General features: G+C 41.1%; 1 long non-coding RNA gene across 1 annotated transcript; it reads left to right on the forward strand.

The window, feature by feature from the left end:
* Positions 1-16,886: 16,886 nt before the first annotated feature.
* LOC143412594 (uncharacterized) lies at positions 16,887-19,009 on the forward strand. The gene is made up of 4 exons (XR_013093112.1): positions 16,887-17,021; positions 17,100-17,128; positions 17,350-17,406; positions 18,534-19,009. It is a non-coding gene; the product is annotated as an uncharacterized LOC143412594 (long non-coding RNA).

The raw sequence follows: 19,009 nt of genomic DNA on the forward strand, positions 1-19,009 counted from the left end.
TATTCTTAAAATCAAAAATTCTAAAATTCACAGATCTGGTTCATTTTTTCACAGCACAAATTATATATAAAGCAATAAATAACCTGCTTCCTGACAATATTCTAAAAATGTTTTCTAAAAGGGAACGGGGATACAATTTGAGGGGGGAATTAAATTTAAAACATCCTCGTATCCGTACAACATTAAAAAGTTTTTGCATCTCTGTGTGTGGAGTGAAGCTGTGGAACAGACTAAGTAAAGATATGAAGCAATGTCCAAGCATGGCGCAGTTTAAAAAGCGGTTTAAGGATATGGTTTTTACAGGGTACAGGGAAAAGGTAGAGATTTGATAGGGTGTTCTTGTCTAATATTTTCATGTGTGTGCGCATGCACGGGTTTGTTGGTATGGGTATATATGTATGTGTATATGTATGTGTATGTATGTATGTATATATATATATGTGTATATGTATATATATATATATATATATGTATGTATATATATATATGTGTATGTGTGTGTATGTATGTGTGTATATACATATATATATATATATATATATTAAATATATATAAAATTGTAGGTTGTGTATCCTTCAGGTGTTAATGGGGTTATTGAAAATGTGTATATGTGCGTATGTGTGTATATACGTAGGTATGGATAGATAGAAACATATATGTGTATATATTAAAAAATAAAAAAAAATTACACATAACATATAATGTAATTACAAGGAGGTATTTCTGTAGTCTATTGATACTAGATAGTGGAAAAGGGGTGGGATTAAATAAGCTTATGCTTCTTCCTGCTCCTTTTTGAACATGGACGTTATTTGGAGTTGTGGTTGCTCGTTTTCCTTTTGTTTGCTTTGTTCATTTGTCTCTTTTAATTCTATTTTTTTTTAATACTTTTTCAACATGTTCAAAATAAAGATTCAATCAATCAATCAATCAATATGTATTTGTGTCTAAACCAAAACCCATTTCCCCTGTCCAAATCACGTTTTATGTTTTTAAACCCACTTTGCACATAGAGGCATGTTTTGAAAAATTATTCTTACAAAGGGGGAAAGAAACAACTACGCTTAAAATAAAGATGGTATTAGTTTATTTTGTTCCAACCTGTAATTTATTGTAGTTTTATTTGTTTGCTTTTGGTTTTCTAAAGGTTTGAGGTGTAAAAGAAACTGCAGTGGAGTTTGAAAACAATAAATGGTTGTGTGTGGTTTGAGGATGTGTTTGTGCCGGGGGGCTGCGAAGATTTTCTTGTAAAACAAACAGGGGCCTAGCAAAAAAAAAAAAAAAAGGTTTGGGAACCGCTGGTTTAATGTAACATCCTTTTATTTATCCTCCCTGTCCTATATATCCAGGTTCAAGGTCATGGGTTTGGTCAATCTAAGGAGAGAAACTTAGACCTCCCTTTTCCCAGCCACCTCTTCCAGCTCATCTGGGGGAAAACTGAATTATTTCCAAGCCAACTGTGAAATGTAATCTCTCCACCGAGCCCTCAGTTTGCCCTGGGGCCTCCTACCTCCAGGACATGCCTAAAACACCTCATGCAGGTGGTGTCCAGTAGTGATAGGATTTCCGGCTCTTTTTAGAGAACCGGCTCTTTCGGTTCAGCTCACTAAAAAGAGCCGGCTCTTTCGGCTCCGAACCGGCTCTTCAGGTTGTTTTGTTGCTTTAATTAATTTGTTATTAACAATAATATAAAATTATGCACAAAAGGAATTACTAATGTAAAAAAAATGGTTTTATTTATAAATGTTTATATATAAATATATGCGGTGGCCCCTAGAGACAAAACATGTACAAACTCTTACAAAAGAGAGCTACCTAGATCACTTAAATTACACAATTGAAAGCATGAAAGCATATGTGTATTGTTTGTGTATGTATACACAAGAATTCATATATAGTGAAATAAAAAAAAAAGATTTTAAAAAATGTTCATTTACCTGTTATTACCACACACAAAATACGGTCGTTGGTACTTGCTGACTTGTGTAGCCGCTAGGTAACAAAAGTTCAACACTGCCCCTAGCATCCTGAAGCACTTCTGTTGTTTTTTGTACGTGTTTTGAGTTTTTATGTGCTTCTGAGTTTTTACGTGTTTTGGAGTTTGTACGTGCTTCGGGGTTTGTACGTGTTTTTACGTGTTTTGGAGTTTTTGCGTGTTTTGGAGTTTGTACGTGCTTCAGGGTTTGTACGTGATTTGAAGTTTGTATGTGCTTTGTCTGTAGTGGCCACCGTAAATATACTTTTATTTATTCACTCCACATAAAATGTAATAAATAAATCATATAATACAAAAATCAACTATTCACATTTCAACTTTTAACTATTTCAAATCAAATTCAAATTTTATTTGTCACGTACACAGTCATACACAGTACGATATGTAGTGAAATGCTTGGACAACTGCTCGTGACCTAAAGAAAACAAAAAAGGAAAAGGCTATGAATAAGATAGGAAATAAATATGAAAAATTAAAAAGGGTAAAAGGGGATGCGCTTTGTAAATAAAACTGAATTGAGTGGTAGATACAAAGCCCTATACTGTCCTATATCGTACCATAATTGTTTTAAAAATAATTGCGTGGAATGAGTCTAGAGTTGAATGTTTTTAACAGGCAAAAAAATACTTAAATAACTAAATAAGTAAATGTTCAATTTTTGTCTTTTTTCTTTTTTTGCTGATCCGAAAATTGATCCGATCCGTGACTTAAAACAGTGATCCGATCCAAGAGATTTTCGATCGGTTGCACCACTAGTCGACGCGTCATTTAGAGCTTTGTAAGATCCCGAAAGACGCAGGAATAAACAGTAGGTAAACAGCAGTGTAATAACAGACTGAAACAGAAGATTGCAACACTGCATGTACAAGGATGCCAGCTGCAGTTAAACCCTGAAGAAGAAGAAGAAGCAGCAGCAGTCTCCGGTATCGTAGCTGTGTACGAGGCTGTTACGACCCGTCTAGGGCCAGGCCATAACATGAGCGAGGCACTCGCTTCCCCCCCAAGACCCAAGCAGTCACACGAAACCAATCCGTTAGATATGAGGTGATTTATTTACAATGTGAATAAAGAGAACCAAAACGGGAGTGTCAACACTTCAGGGTGAGCCAAGGCCAAAACAATAAACAAAACAAACCTACACAAATCCCGCACCCCTGACCTTACCAAAATAAAGTCAAAAATAAAGACAGAGTCTGACCTCCTTAACTAACTCAAAACAGGAGAAAACGGGTGATCAAAAGAAATGGCAGCTCACCCCTACCCACTCCACTTCCACAATTTTCGCACGTATACTGCAGCCAACGGCTACCACAGGACTACTGCTGGGTGATGAGGAGAAATGCAAGGACCTCTCCCGCTGTAGCACTCCAGCCTCCTTTTATTGGGCGGGTCCTCCAGCTGGATCCAATCACGCCGGGGCAGTAAGTCCATGCACCAATCGGAACAGGGCCCTGGCAGAGCTGAATTAACATAGACAAAAACACAGCACCTGCACAAACAAACACACGGACATACAAGTTCGTAACACCCCCTTCCATAAGAATTAAACAATCCTCCTATTGTTTAATTCCTAAACTACAAAATTGCTCTCGACAGGGCGTCCGCGATGACATTTTCCGTCCCTTTCTTATGCTTGATCTGCAGGTTGAAGTCTTGCAAAAGAAGGGACCAACGCATAAGTCTCTGATTTGAGTTTTGCATCTGGGAGAGAAATACCAATGGGTTATGGTCAGTGAACACTTGAACAGGGATAGAGCTGGATCCGATATACACCTCGAAATGCTGTAGGGCTAACAACAAGGCAAGGGCTTCCTTTTCAATAGTACTGTAGTTCATCTGATGTTTGTTGAATTTTTTTGAGAAGTAACAAATTGGGCGATCCACGCCGCAATGGTCCTCCTGCATAAGGACAGCTCCTGCACCAACCGCACTAGCGTCAACCTCGAGCTTGAAAGGGGACATAAACTTCGGGGCCGTAAGAACAGGGGAACTGCACAGTAATGCTTTCGCAGACTCGAAAGCAGTCTGACAAACAGGCGTCCACACAAAAGGCTTCATCGGACTGATCAAATCGGTGAGAGGAACGACGACAGTGGCAAAGTTCTTACAAAACCCTCTATAATAACCACACATTCCCAGAAATCGGCGCAGCGCCCTTCTCGTTTGTGGGACTGGAAACTCAACGATCGCCTGTATTTTCGCGGTCACCGGCAGTATCTGTCCCTGACCCACCTGTTTTCCCAGATATGTGACGGTGGCTCTGCCAAATTCACATTTGGCTAGGTTTAGCGTAAGCGAGGCTTTCTGAAAACGGCTGAAAACGAGGGAGAGTGTTTGTACGTGGTCAGACCAGGTGGATGAGTAAATGACGACATCATCCAAGTAGGCATCGCAGTTATTCACGCCCGCCAGTACTTTGGCCATAAGGCGCTGGAAAGTAGCGGGTGCATTACGCAACCCAAACGGCATAACCGTGTACTGGAGAAAATGATCTGGCGTGACAAAAGCAGATATTTCAGAGGCTCTGGGAGTTAAAGGTACTTGCCAGTAACCTTTTAACAGATCAAGTTTGGTTACAAAAGATGCCGATCCCACTCTATCAATACAATCCTCCATTCTAGGAAGAGGAAATGAATCAGGTTTGGTAACAGCGTTAACTTTCCTGTAATCATTACAAAACCGAGGAGTGTTGTCGGATTTTGGTACTAGCACACACGGCGAACTCCATGCGCTGGCGCTCGGAAAGGCTAAACCGTGTTCTAAGAGATAGTCAACTTCCTTCTGCATTATCGCCCTTTTCACTGGGTTCACTCGGTAAGCATGTTGCTTAATCGGATTATGTCCTTCCACATCAATATCGTGGCACAGGACCGCAGTTTGACGAGGGTGATCAGAAAAAAGTGATAAGTTGTTTTCTATCAGATCAGTGATGTCAGCTCGAGCGGGTTCAGACAGGTGGACTAAATATGTGTCTAAATCATTTAAGATCTCCGAATTTTTCAACCGGCCGCTACCCAGCGCTTCACTTTTCTGGAGTAGCCCGTCATCAGAGGGTTCATAGGGAGAAACAGTACTAGCGGCGCACACTGGAGACGGCGCACCCGAAGGACTCCTCGAGTGAAACGATTTTAACAGATTATTATGACAAACCCTAGACTTTCTCTGGCGGTCTGGGGTCTGGATCACATAGTTGTTGTCACTGAGTTTTTGTTCCACCACATATGGGCCAGCGAACTGAGCTGATAAGCTGGACCCTACCACAGGCAACAACACCAACACTTTCTCTCCCGGCTGAAAACTTCTGCAAACAGCTTTTTTATCATAGCGAGTTTTCATTTTAGCTTGCGTATGTGACAGATTCTCTCGAGCTAACTGACATGCAAGGTGAAGCTTTTCCCGAAGTCCGCTAACATAATCCAGAACATTATGCTGAGTTTCAGAAGTTTCTGACAACCACCTCTCCTTCAGAAGGCGGAGGGGACCGCGGACCACGTGTCCAAACACCAGATCCATCGGACTGAATCCCAAGGATTCCTGAGTGGTTTCTCTGACTGCAAACAACAATAACGGCAGATCCTCATCCCATTCTCTATCCGACCCCGCGCAGAACTTGCGCAGCATAGCTTTGAGGGTTTGATGGAATCTTTCCAGAGCACCTTGACTTTCCGGGTGGTATGGACTGGATTTTACATGTTTTATGTGCAACTCCTCCACAACCTGTGCAAACATTTTTGAGGTGAAATTCGTTCCTTGGTCTGTTTGAACAACCTTTGGAAGCCCGAAAGTAGAGAAAAATTTAAGTAGTGCTTTTAGCACCGGTTTTGCTTTCAGCGTGCGTAGTGGAATTGCCTCTGGGTACCTTGTTGCTGAACACATTATTGTAAGTATGTATTGGTGTCCGGATTTGGTTTTTGGCAGGGGACCCACACAATCCAATATTACTTTTTCAAACGGCTCACCTATTACTGGAATAGGATGTAACGGAGCAGGTGGAATGGGTCTGTTAGGTTTCCCCGCCATCTGACATGTGGTACAGGTACGGCAATATGCCACCACATCAGCTTTCAACCCTGGCCAAAAGAAGTTGCGCAACACCCGATGATATGTTTTGTTCACCCCAAGATGTCCAGCCATGCTGGCATCATGCGCTAAGCTAAGCACCTGCCCTCGATGTGGTTTCGGCACCACCACCTGCGTAGCACCAGGCAAACCACACCGGTCAGAGGACCACCTCCTCATAAGAACTCCATCTCGCAAAAAATAAGAAGTGGGTGATTCACTTCCTGCACTCTTAGCTGCAGATAGAAAACAGGGAGCCAGTGATGAGTCATTCTGCTGAGCGGTTATCAATGCATCCCTATTCAATTTCTCATCCAGCTCTGGCATCAGTTTCATCACATCGCTTTTTGTTCTGTCACTCTCACGGCTGGGAGATATTCTCTCGTCTGTCGTCGCCATAAACGTGTCAGCAACATCCATAACGTCATCAAATTTGCGTGACTGCGCACGAGTGATTGCACAAACAGGAAACACAATTAACAAAGGGGCGGCAACCTCAGTGACAGAAGAAATAGGCATTTCCACCACTTCAGGCGGTGGGAAAACTGTCCCACCAGCCAAGTCATTTCCTAAAATAAACGAAACCCCTTTAATCGGCAACTGGGAACTCACCGCAACTTTGACATGCCCCGTTTTCACGGGCGAATGTAAATGGACTTTGTGTAACGGCGCCCGAAGAACGCTCATCTTAATTCCCCAAACCAACACATCCGAATCACAAGCAGTTTTATCTGACAATGGTAGTACACTATCCAACATAAACGACTGATGCGCACCTGTGTCCCGAAGAATAGTAACAGGCACTTTGTCCCCCTCTTCTCCCGTCACAGAAACAAAGCCTTTCGTGATGAACGGTTTAAAACGTGGCTCTATTTCTGCATCCACATGGTGCAAATCACGGGTGAGAGTGGAATGCGATTTAGGCAAAGGGACAACTTTGATGAGACCTACGCCCGCTGGATTTCTAGAGCCTTTGCGCTGCTCTTTCCTCCGGAGCGCAGGACAGACAGCGATTAGATGTCCGGGTCCGCGACAATAAAAACAGTCGCGATTAACACCATCCTCCTGTCTATCTTTCAGTCCTATCTTTGGTGACTTTATCTTCCTTTCCTGTCCCACCCTAATATTCTGTGAGACAGCGGCTGAAAATATAGTTTTGTGGGTGAGAGTAAACTCATCAGCCATCACTGCCGCTTTAGCAAGTGAGGGCACCTTTTGCTCATTCAGATAAATAACTACTTGGTCCGGCAAACATTTTTTGAATTCCTCTAACAAAAGAAGCTCTTTCAGCCCCTCGAGATCCTTTACTTTACCGGCCTGCAACCATCGTTCAAACAAGCGACTCTTTTCACGGGCAAACTCCACAAATGTCTGATTGGCGGTTTTTTCACACTTCCTAAATCTTTGACGGTAGGCTTCTGGGACGAGCTCATATGCCTGCAACACAGTCTTCTTCATGATGTCATAATCCAAGCTATCTTCAATTGATAAACTGGTACACACCTCCTGGGCTTTGCCAACCAATTTGCATTGCAACAGCAGCGGCCAAAATTCCTTCGGCCAGCTTAACGCGGCTGCTATACGCTCAAAAGCGTTAAAATAGGAATCCACTTCGGCCTCACGAAACGGGGGAACCAGTTTAACGTGCCTAGTGATGTCAAAACTTGTTGGGACAGTGGTGGACGTACTAGGATGACTAGAGGCAGATGTGGAGGGCTTTCGCTCCAGCTCCAAAGCTCTGACACGGAGGTGCATTGCTTGTACCTCAAGCTCTTTAGCACGGGCTTCCACCTCCCTAATACGGAGGGTCAAACGGAGATCTTCCGTAGACCGCCCCGCCAGGGGTTCCCCGGCCGTACCAGACTCAGCTGCTTCAGGCTTCACCCCAGCAGCATCAGGGTCCGCCTCGGCTGTGTCAGAGCCCGCCTCAGCCGCATCAGAGTCCGCCTCGGCTGGTAGCACGTTAACAGGCCCTTTGGCATCCGACCCCGGCTCAGCCTCCGGAGCCACCTTCACACCCCCGCCATCAGGCTGCTCTACAGCTGCCTGCGGGGCAGGAAGAACGCCTCGCTCCACCAACTCTGCACACAAAGCGTCCCTAACCACCGCTTTGCGGGCACCATAGGACACTTGAACGTCATAACAACTAGCAATGATAAGCAAATCCGCTTTCCTGCACTTCACAATTCTATCCCACGAAGGCGAAGTAACAAAATCATCCAAAGAAAACTCCATAATTCCACACACCTACCACCCCCACACCCAAGAAAACCGCCAACAGACCAAACACACGCGAAAACCCACAGAAAAAGGCAGAGGACGAGCCCCCAATTCATGTTACGACCCGTCTAGGGCCAGGCCATAACATGAGCGAGGCACTCGCGTCCCCCCCCCCAAGACCCAAGCAGTCACACGCAACAATCCGTTAGATATGAGGTGATTTATTTACAATGTGAATAAAGAGAACCAAAACGGGAGTGTCAACACTTCAGGGTGAGCCAAGGCCAAAACAATAAACAAAACAAACCTACACAAATCCCGCACCCCTGACCTTACCAAAATAAAGTCAAAAATAAAGACAGAGTCTGACCTCCTTAACTAACTCAAAACAGGAGAAAACGGGTGATCAAAAGAAATGGCAGCTCACCCCTACCCACTCCACTTCCACAATTTTCGCACGTATACTGCAGCCAACGGCTACCACAGGACTACTGCTGGGTGATGAGGAGAAATGCGAGGACCTCTCCCGCTGTAGCACTCCAGCCTCCTTTTATTGGGCGGGTCCTCCAGCTGGATCCAATCACGCCGGGGCAGTAAGTCCATGCACCAATCGGAACAGGGCCCTGGCAGAGCTGAATTAACATAGACAAAAACACAGCACCTGCACAAACAAACACACGGACATACAAGTTCGTAACAAGGCCGATTACGTTACAGCGACGGGAGGAAGGCTGTCCAAATTCGAAGACGCCTCCAAATGCGGTCGACAATGCGTTCTTCATTTCCCCAGATTTGAAGGATGGGTCGGGTGTATCCTTTGTGGCCAAACCCGATTCATAGCGCGGCCCAGCCAATTCCAGTTTCCAACAATGGCGGCAGCTACTTAGTTTTAATATTACTCTTATTACTGTTTCTGGGTCACAAAATAAACGTTTAACATATTTTCAGAGAGAATGTAGCTGTTAAACCTCAAACATCTGCTCAGTTTATCAAGACACCACATATTTGCAAAAGTGCACCGACGTTTTCGGCGACGTCTGTTACCCACCAGCTTGATAGCTAGCCGGGGTAAGGCTCACTAGATCCGTGGAGAACAGCGAACACCCGGCACATCGTTTTCAAACCCCCGCGGTCTTTTGCTACTCAGGTTAAACATGATATATAAGTCACTTAGATAACCTAAAAATGTTATTGTTTGGCTTTTTTCAGTGTTTTATTTGTTCCGGAGTAATTCGGTTTGGCTGAGATTAAAGTTATAGATTTTACACATCTGAATAAACGTCAAACAGAAAACTGATTAAACAGAAGTTTGAGATGGTCGAGAATTTACTCCAATGTCCTGTTAAATTTTAGGGAGCAAAGAGCAGACAACTTAATTTATTAAACCACTGAGACAATTTTCAAATTTCATTAAAAGTCTAATCTATCATCTTGTCTTTATTTTTAGTTAGCACATACTTTAAACACTTCAAGCAGTAAGCTAATTATAGTTATATAAGAGCAGATGAATGCTGGTGCAATAAGCCGTATGTTTTACGTCCAATGGATACATGATCTGATTAGTCGACTAATCGCAAAAATAATTGATGACTAGTCGACTATGAAAATAATCGTTTGTGGCAGCCCTACTACAGACAATAATCAAGTTTATATGAAAAACTATATTTTTCTATCTCCAAAAGTTGATTCTGTTCATCTGAACGTAGCGTTTTGTGGGAGAAACGTTTCGTCACTCATCCAACTTAAAGTAACCCAACAAAGTGACTTCTTCAGTCTCAGCTGACTGCAGGGTTCTCCAAATCTTATAAACAGTACATTTGCATAATGACTGAAACCAGCCCACTGAAGGAACAATGGGCTGGGAGGTCAGTTCCTTAATCATAATTATGCAAATTCTCATGACCGTTGATCAACAACCACTGACCAAAACCCACTGATCAAAGACCACTGATCAATGGCCATGACTACCATTCACGGAGAGTTGGGGAATGGCTGCTATCACAACATTGTAAGATGGCGAAAGATGTACCCTTAGGCCCCCTCCTCGATTCAGAGATGGTCTTTCCCTTTTCACGTAAATGGCCTCCTTGACTCCGCGCTCAAACCAGCGTTCCTCTCTGTCCAGAATGTGCACATCCTCATCCTTCAAAGAGTGTCCACTGGCTTGTAGGTGTAAATAGACCGCAGAGTCCTGGCGAGACGAGGTAGCTCTTCTGTGTTGTGCCGTCCGCTTCGCCAGAGGTTGTTTGGTTTCCCCGATGTATAAATCCTGGCAATCCTCCTGGCACTTAACAGCGTACACTATGTTACTCTGTTTGTGTCGGGGGACCCGATCCTTGGGGTGGACCAATTTTTGGCGCAGCGTGTTTTGGGCTTTAAAAGCCACAGAGACCTGGTGTTTAGAAAAAATGCGTCTCAACTGCTCTGATACTCTTGACACATATGGGATCACTACAGGTTTTTGCTTGGGCAGCGGTTGTCCTTCTCTCCTGGATTAGCTGGAGCTTTCTTTAGGTGCCTTTCCCGCTTTGACAGAAGTCCAGCTGGGATAACCACATTTACTCAGGGCTTTCTTGATGTGCCGTTCTTCTGCCTCCCTGGCCGCTGTGTCTGTGGGGATGGTGTTTGCTCTGTGTTGTAGCGTCCTAATGACACCCAGTTTGTACTCCAGTGGATTATGAGAGTCAAACCTTAAATACTGATCCGTATGTGTAGGTTTACGGTACACGTCAGCTTTTAGATGTCCCCCATTACTAATGGAAATCTCACAGTCTAAGAAGGCTAACCTGCCCCTTTTCATATCCTCCCTGGTGAATTTGATGTGTCGGTCCACCGAGTTAATGTGATCCATGAAATGTAGTACGTCCTGAGATTTGATTTTCACCCAGGTGTCATCCACATATCTGAACCAATGGCTTGGTGGTGTTCCAGGGTAGGATAGCAAAGCCCTCTTTTCCACTTCTTCCATGTACAAATTAGCAATGATGGGTGAAACTGGGGAGCCCATGGCACACCTGTGTTTCTGCCTGTAGAACTGACCCTTGTATGTGAAGTAGTACCTCCAATGCTTCCGTGACCGGGATGTAAGTGAAGAGAGATGTAACGTCGTACGAGACCATGGTTTCATCTGCCTCCATAATGACATCTCTCACCTTCTCAACAAAATCCAGGGTGTTCTGGATGTGGTGTTCAGAGCTGCCTACCAACGGGTGGTTCCTCCCAGCGCATTGTTCCCTCGGTGGGCTGGTTTCAGTCATTATGCAAATTTACTGTTTATAAAGTTGGGGAAACCTGCAGTCAGCTGAGACTGAAGAAGTTACTTTGTTGGGTTACTTTAAGTTGGATGAGTGACGAAACGTTTCTCCCACAAAACGCTACGTTCAGATGAACAGAATCAGCTTTTGGAGATTTACTTTCCTGGATAATTGAGAATGCATCAAGATATATTTTTCTATATATTTCATGTTTTGTCAACAACAGGAACGAGGTTTGTTCAATATTTGTTGTGTCTACAAGGCTCAGGTGCCCTCATAAAGTGTCTTATTTGTATTTAGGAAAGCATTATAAAGAAACGCAAAACTAAATCAGATATAATTACCTTGTACAACTCTTGGCACTTTCTGGTGTGTGTGAGTTAGTGTGTCTCTTTTATGATTTGTGGGTCCAGCTCCCAGTTTAAATTCAGGAGACAGAAAATATCTCTACGTTTAAGATTAAGTTTCAAAGTTTCTTTTTTGCTAATGCATATAGCTAGGACTGAATCGGGTGACCATGAATCCTCCCTCAGTTACCCTGGGACTACAATACGTTCTCTGTTGCTATGGGGCAACACTCGTAGGCTTCTGCCCCTATTTATTGTGGTGTGCCTCAAGGGTCCGTGCTCAGTCCTGCTCTTTTCTCTTTGTACATGTTGCTGTTGGGATTCATTTTTTAAAAATAAAACATCTCCTTTCACTGTTATGCTGATGATATCCAGATCTATTCACCTTTGACATCCGATGTGTCTGCTTCTTTGCAACCTCTGTTCAACTGTTTGCATGAAGTTAAAATTTGGTTATCACATAATTTTCTTACACTGAACGAGAATAAGACTGAAATCGTAGTCTTTGGTAGTCACACTCAGACCAGTTAGCTGATGCCCTTGGCCCTCTCGCTAGCCATCTCTCGCTCACTGTAAAAAACCTCGGAGTGTTCCTGGATGGCTCTTTTAAACTTGAGAAACAGGTCTCCACTGTGGTAAAAAACAGCTTTTGCCAGTTGCGTCAGATATCTAAAGCAAAGCCGTTCCTTCCTTTAACCTCCTAAGACCCGAACATATGAGAATATTCGTTTCAAATTTTGATAGAACAGTAGCAGTATGTCCTCGTAAGTGGATATCAGGCCCATGTAGAGCAAAATTGAGTATTTTAGTCTAAATAACCCAAAATGTGATGTCCACATATGTGGACGCCAGGTTCTAGGAGGTTAAAGGACCTTGAAAATCTTATCCACGCATTTATCACATCCAAATTGGACTACTATAACTCCCTCTACTCGGGCCTCCAACACTCTTCTCTTTACCGGCTTCAGTTAATTCAAAATGCAGCTGTGCATCTTTTAACAGGTACGAGAATCTATGAACACATAACTCCAATTTTAGCCAAATTACATTGGTTCCCTGTTAAATATCGTATAGATTTTAAGATTCTTTTGTTCACTTTTAAAATTCTGAATAATTTAGCGCCCAGTTATCTTTCTGAACTACTCCACTTATACAATCCCAACAGAGCACTTAGATCGTCCAATCACAGGCTCCTAGCACTAAATACGTCTCGACTGAAGTTGAGAGGTGACCGGGCCTTTGCAACCGTGGCACCTAGACTCTGGAATAACCTCCCTGTTCATATTCGTACAGCCGAGTCTCTCCAGTCTTTTAAATCATGTCTTAAAACTTAGTTTTAAGTTGGCTGTTCTAGCTTGTTGTGTTGTTACCTATTGTTTGTTGTCCTGTTTTATTGTTTTGTCTTTTACTGACTGTGAAGCACTATGGTCAACATTGTTGTTTTATATGTGCTATATAAATAAATTTTGATTTAGATTTTTGATATTCTTAATTCAGATGTATCTCAGGCAGCATTTTTAAAAAGACGATCGTTGCAGCCAAACTCTCGCAGTCAGTTCTTCTTTGCTAAAGAATAAAATATAAATAGAAGCTGCAATAATGGAAACATTTATCTCAGCTATCTTCACACATTCTGCTTCTTTTAAATGACGTTAATACACAATACACACATATAGAGTGGGAGAGACGGAGAGAGGTGGTGTTGGGGGTGTCAATGACATCTTTGTGTAGCACAAAATACCTCTAAACATATATTATTATGAAGAAAAAAGACACAATAATGTGCTGAATGAGAGCTGGATTCAGAAATGAGTACCTACAGATATATACATATGTAACAGTTATACCAGAATAAACCTCTCAAACACAGAAGCAATGACCCATTGATGAGTGCAGTAAATACTTCCAGTTTTATCTTTCAAATTTACATTCTTGTGAAAAACTGCTCCTGAAAGACATCTGAAAAGAATCAAAAATGCAGTGAGTTATTAGTGATACTTACAGATCACAGACTTAGAGACCACTTCAGACCACTAAAATATCTTATCTGGCATATTTCCTATAGCTGCAGCTGTATAGCATCTTGTCAAACTGTGGTGAGTGACAATACTATTAAAGGAAAGAGGAACAGAATCGATGTTGTCATTTATCATAAATTACAACCTTCACACCTCGAACACCCCTTTCTTTTTTTTGTTTTTATAAATGCACCGTGGAAGCGGACACAGTGTAAACTTTCTCTTTATCATAATTTAACTTTACGAAAAATGCATTCAAGAATTTCAAAGATGTGAAAAGCTCATACAGTCCACTTATGGAACATTAAGAAATCACGAAAATAAGAGAGAACTTAAAATTACTTTATAATTGTGGTAAGGAAATTACATCTCACTGATGGCAGGAAGTGCAAACAGTCTTTAAGTGTCATCAGCTCAGAGACTGTGACAGTTGAGATTGAGAACAAGAAATAAGTGCGACAGAGAAGCACGATGGATGAATTCAGATGGATTCAAATGTTTTTATGTCTGATGCTGATGATTCAGATTCCAGGTAAGGATACAGGAAACATTTCTAAATATTATTAAAGTCAATAACAGTAAATTACACAGCTGAGCATGCACTGTGATGTTAGGGGAGCGTGGGACATGTTTATAAACTTGTGTCTACCGTAATTGTCGGGCTATAAGCCGCTACTTTTTCCACAAGCTTTGAACCCTGCGGCTTTTAGTCAGGTGCGGCTTTTCTATGGATTATCCATGATTTTTGTCATATCGTAAGGCGATTTGTTTTGTTTGTTCTGCTGTTGTACGGCACTACGTTGCCTGGCGGAAGGGCATGTGATCAGACACACAGTATCGGGGTTCAAGAGTGGTGTGTTGGTCACGTGTCCATCCGCCAGACAACATAGTGCCGTACAAGTAGCGCGAAAAACAATGCGAAAAGCAAGTTATGCTCAACTCCACCGGTGGAATCTGACAGCGTGGAAAAGTGTGAAAACATCCACGATCACCAACGGATTTCGAAGGGCTGGACTGCTGCATGATGGAGAGGAGGACACCGCCACGGCCCTTCTGAGGGTGTTCGACTCTGACACTGACAACGAGGATTTCTTTGGTTTTGAAAGTGACAACGAAGGAAAGAAGCTGAGAGTGGATAACGTAGCCATCCTGAGCCTGTTCGTTTCCGACACTGGAGAAGAGGACTTTGGTGGTTTTAGTGGGCAGGAAGATGGTGGTGAATGACTGACTTTTCTTCTTGTTAAAGCCGTGTCGCTGCACCTGAGCCTAAAAGGTTGGCCGAATCTATTTTTCTGGTGTGCTGTAGGTTATTGTTATGTACTACATTTGTTACTCATTTATGAAGCACAGTACATGTTTCCTACTTGTAATTACCGCTACTTGTACATATACCTAAAAGGTTATGCAAATATGTAACCATAACTTGTTTTTCAAAATATTAATAAAAGGGGTGTGTCTCCAAACAGCCATCTCTTTCCTGACAATTCCCTTTGTGCATATTCTCTTACATATGATAAGTCAACATTGAAACACCTGCGGCCTTTAGTCAGGTGCGGCTAATGTATGTACAAAACAGGATTTTCCCCTGATTTTAGCTTGTGCGGCTAATATTCGGGTGCGCTTTGTAGTCCGGGAAATACGGTAAATCTTCACTGATTGCAAAAAAGTACTGTTTTCTAATTCATTTTTCTCTTCAATTTTCTCAACAGTATCTGTAACTATTACCTCCATTTTTATGAAAGCTGGAGATGACGTCACTCTGCCTTGTCTAAATGGGGTAAATAAAAAGAATAACTGTGATGGTACTACGTGGACCTTTACTTCAGGAAACACACAAACAGCAGAGCTGATCACACTTGGACAGATTGGTGAAAATCCCAAAACTAAATCAGACAGACTGAGTGTTGCAGAAACCTGTTCTCTGGTTATAAAGAATCTCACAGTTGAGGAAGTTGGTCAATATTCCTGTGATCATCACAAATTACGAGAAATACAAACTCAACACACTCTGTTTCATCAGGCAAAGGTTGATCTATCTGCTATTACCTGTAAGTATTTACACCAAATATTTTCACCTTGATCTATTTTAAAAAAATAAAAATACATGAATAATATTTAAAGTGATTAAGATAACCTTTGTGCTTCATATTGTTACATTATGTTCACTAGTGACTGAACATAAGGACACTGATAAGGTGACGTTAAGCTGCTCTGTGGTGACGTATGGAGAGTGTCATCACACAGTAAAGTGGCTGCTTAAAGGTCGAGAGGTGGATAGCAAGGATAGCAAACAAATACTGACTTCACAGACTGACTGCTCCGCCACTCTGTCTTTTCTGATTTATCACCATATTCACAACTCAAGATATAACACTGTGAAGTGTGAAGTAACTGACACCAAAACAGGGAAAGTGCAACTGTTTACCTTTAGCCATCAGCCCTCAGGCGAGGAAACAGGTGAGATCAACTGTTGTAGGTGATTAAAACACCTAAAACATTTGTTTGGCTCATTTCAAGTTTTTACACAAAATATTTTTGCATACTTACAACAAATGAAAAATAAGAGAAACTTTTTGATTGTGTCATTTCATTTTGATTCAGGTCACAAAAAAACTACACAGAGACCAACAAGAACAACTGAAAGCAGCACAACAACACAAACAACAATAATGAAAGATGCTTCACAAGGTGGTCACTCAAAATTGTACCCTTTGAAGATCAATACTACTGCATTTTACACAGCATTTTTAGTGGCACCTTAAATGGGGAAAAAGTGGAAAATGTCATAAAAGTTTTGGTTGACATAAAATATTAAACATGGCCCCAAGCTTCAGGTAAAGTGTTTTTCATTGCAAGCTTTACATTGAAAGACAGTATTATATACCAGACATGTAAAAAGTAAAGCTGTAAACAACATATTCCAAATATTTTAACACATTTTAAAAGGTAAAAATTCCTTTTCTTTACAGTAATGGAATTTAAAAGTGTTACTAAAGATTTTAATAATTTGAAGTTTTTATTCTTTTGACAGATTTTTCTGCATCCTTGAGATTCATTATTGTTTCTGTGGGTTTAGCAGCACTTTTAATAACTACTGTGACAGTCATCATATGGACAAGAACTACTGGTAAACTTAATCATGAGAAGTTTGAATGACTTTGAATTGTCAATTAAACTGAAATGGACTTTTTTCCTCTTATTTTAGGGAACAAAACACAGACGATTAAAACCACAGTAAGTACCAAATCAGTAATCAAAAATAAAAACTCAAAAATCTAAATGCTGTTTTTTCTGGTATGCTATTTACTAATATATGACAACGATGTACAATTGATGATAAATATTGGCATTAAATAAACAAATCAGTTCATCTCTCAGGGGTTTTAACAAAATTTAAACTGCCTTCACAGCTACAGTTTTTCTCCTGATGTAACTGGACTATGTCTGTTTTTTAGGGACTGAGTTTAAACCCTGCAGAGACTCAGTCTGCTCCTCATACCGTTCCAGATTTGGTGAGTTCACACACTACTTCATAATTTCACCGTGAGAAAGTTAAAATCAAGAACATACACTGAACAATAGTGAAACAGACCAGGAGTTGCAAAATGTGAGCTGAGATGTCGAAACAGAAAAACAACATTTAGAGACATCATTTATGATGTCATGATACTGATACTACTGAAAGAAATGCTGAATGACTGAATGAGATGTCTTAGGGGGTTACAGTTAAAGTGGAACTGACTATCATTGGCCATAACAAGCCTGGAACAAATAGTTTGTTTGCATTTGTAATTTTTTAACTATACTGTAATAATTGAATTAATTTGATAATTTTATTGAGTAACTTTGATTCCAAAAATTAATGGAGGTGCTTAGATGTTGCTTAACCTTCATAAACATTAGGCATTTAGTGCTATTTAGATGGCTGCTTAAGCCCATCATGAGTCCTTTTTTTCCCCAAGGCAGAACATTTGGGGTTTCAAAAAGAAACAAAAGAAATTAGAGAGAGGACAAAATTAACTGAGTATAGTCAGCTGTTAACAAATGTATGAAAAGAAAGGCGAGCAACACACAGCCAATGTGTAATTTATGGTACTGTGATTGTGTGTATTTACTGAGGTATTTGTCTACAAAGAGCTGAATAAGAGCTGTTTTCAACCAACACAAATATGCTGCAGTTCTCCTAAATCCCATGACGTGGATGAAATTGTGCGTCTGTGAATATGGAATTTTTGATAAATGGACCAGAACAGCGAAGGTAGAGAAGTTAGAAAAGTTATCCATTTCTGATTATTATCAAAGATCAATAAGTACAGTTTATAAAGTAAAAGCAGAAACCGCAATGGATGCTTCAATTATTTTTAACATTCAGTTCCACCTCAGCTCTTAGTATGTTACAGTTTTAAGTTATGCTTGATGGTCTTATTGATTTGTTTGTCAGCAAGGTTATTTAAAAATAAAAAATAAATCATCAACCTTGGTGAACAGATTGATCATGGGCAAAGTTGATTCAGATCACTTCATTCAAAATGCAAAATAAGGCACTGGGATATGCTCTTCAAGTACCCTTTTGTATGATGCTGCATTTATTTTTTATGTTCACATTCATTTTATGTTCATGCTATATTTTGTTGCCCAGGTCCAGAGTCATGACGAAGTTGATGTAGTGACGTGCAGCACTGTGAAGGCTCCTTCCTCTTCTGGTACAGCTGATCCCAGCAGCCTGCTCTACTGTACATTTTCCAGTCACTTAGCTCACTGAAAAGTGGGGATTTAAAAAAAAATAAATGTCTTTGTTGTAAATGAGACATTGAGTCTCAATGTGACCACTAGTATAAATAAAGGTTAAGTTTAAAAAAAATGTATATATCATTAACTAGTCTGTGTATATGTACCTCTTCCCCAGTGTTGAAAATTTTAAACTCACAACCTGTTTGCACATTTCCTGGTTGCTTGATCAAAATTTCTGTTATAATCATCAATAAATACACCAAAAAATAGTTGAAATATATCTTTTACACTGGTTTTATGCTGCCATATTCTCAAAGTAGTTTATTGTTTAATGTCCTGTCTAAATAACTTCAATAACCATTTGTATTCATTAATGAATAACTG

This window comes from Maylandia zebra, linkage group LG15, assembly GCF_041146795.1.
Source record: "Maylandia zebra isolate NMK-2024a linkage group LG15, Mzebra_GT3a, whole genome shotgun sequence".
Lineage (NCBI taxonomy): Eukaryota > Metazoa > Chordata > Actinopteri > Cichliformes > Cichlidae > Maylandia > Maylandia zebra.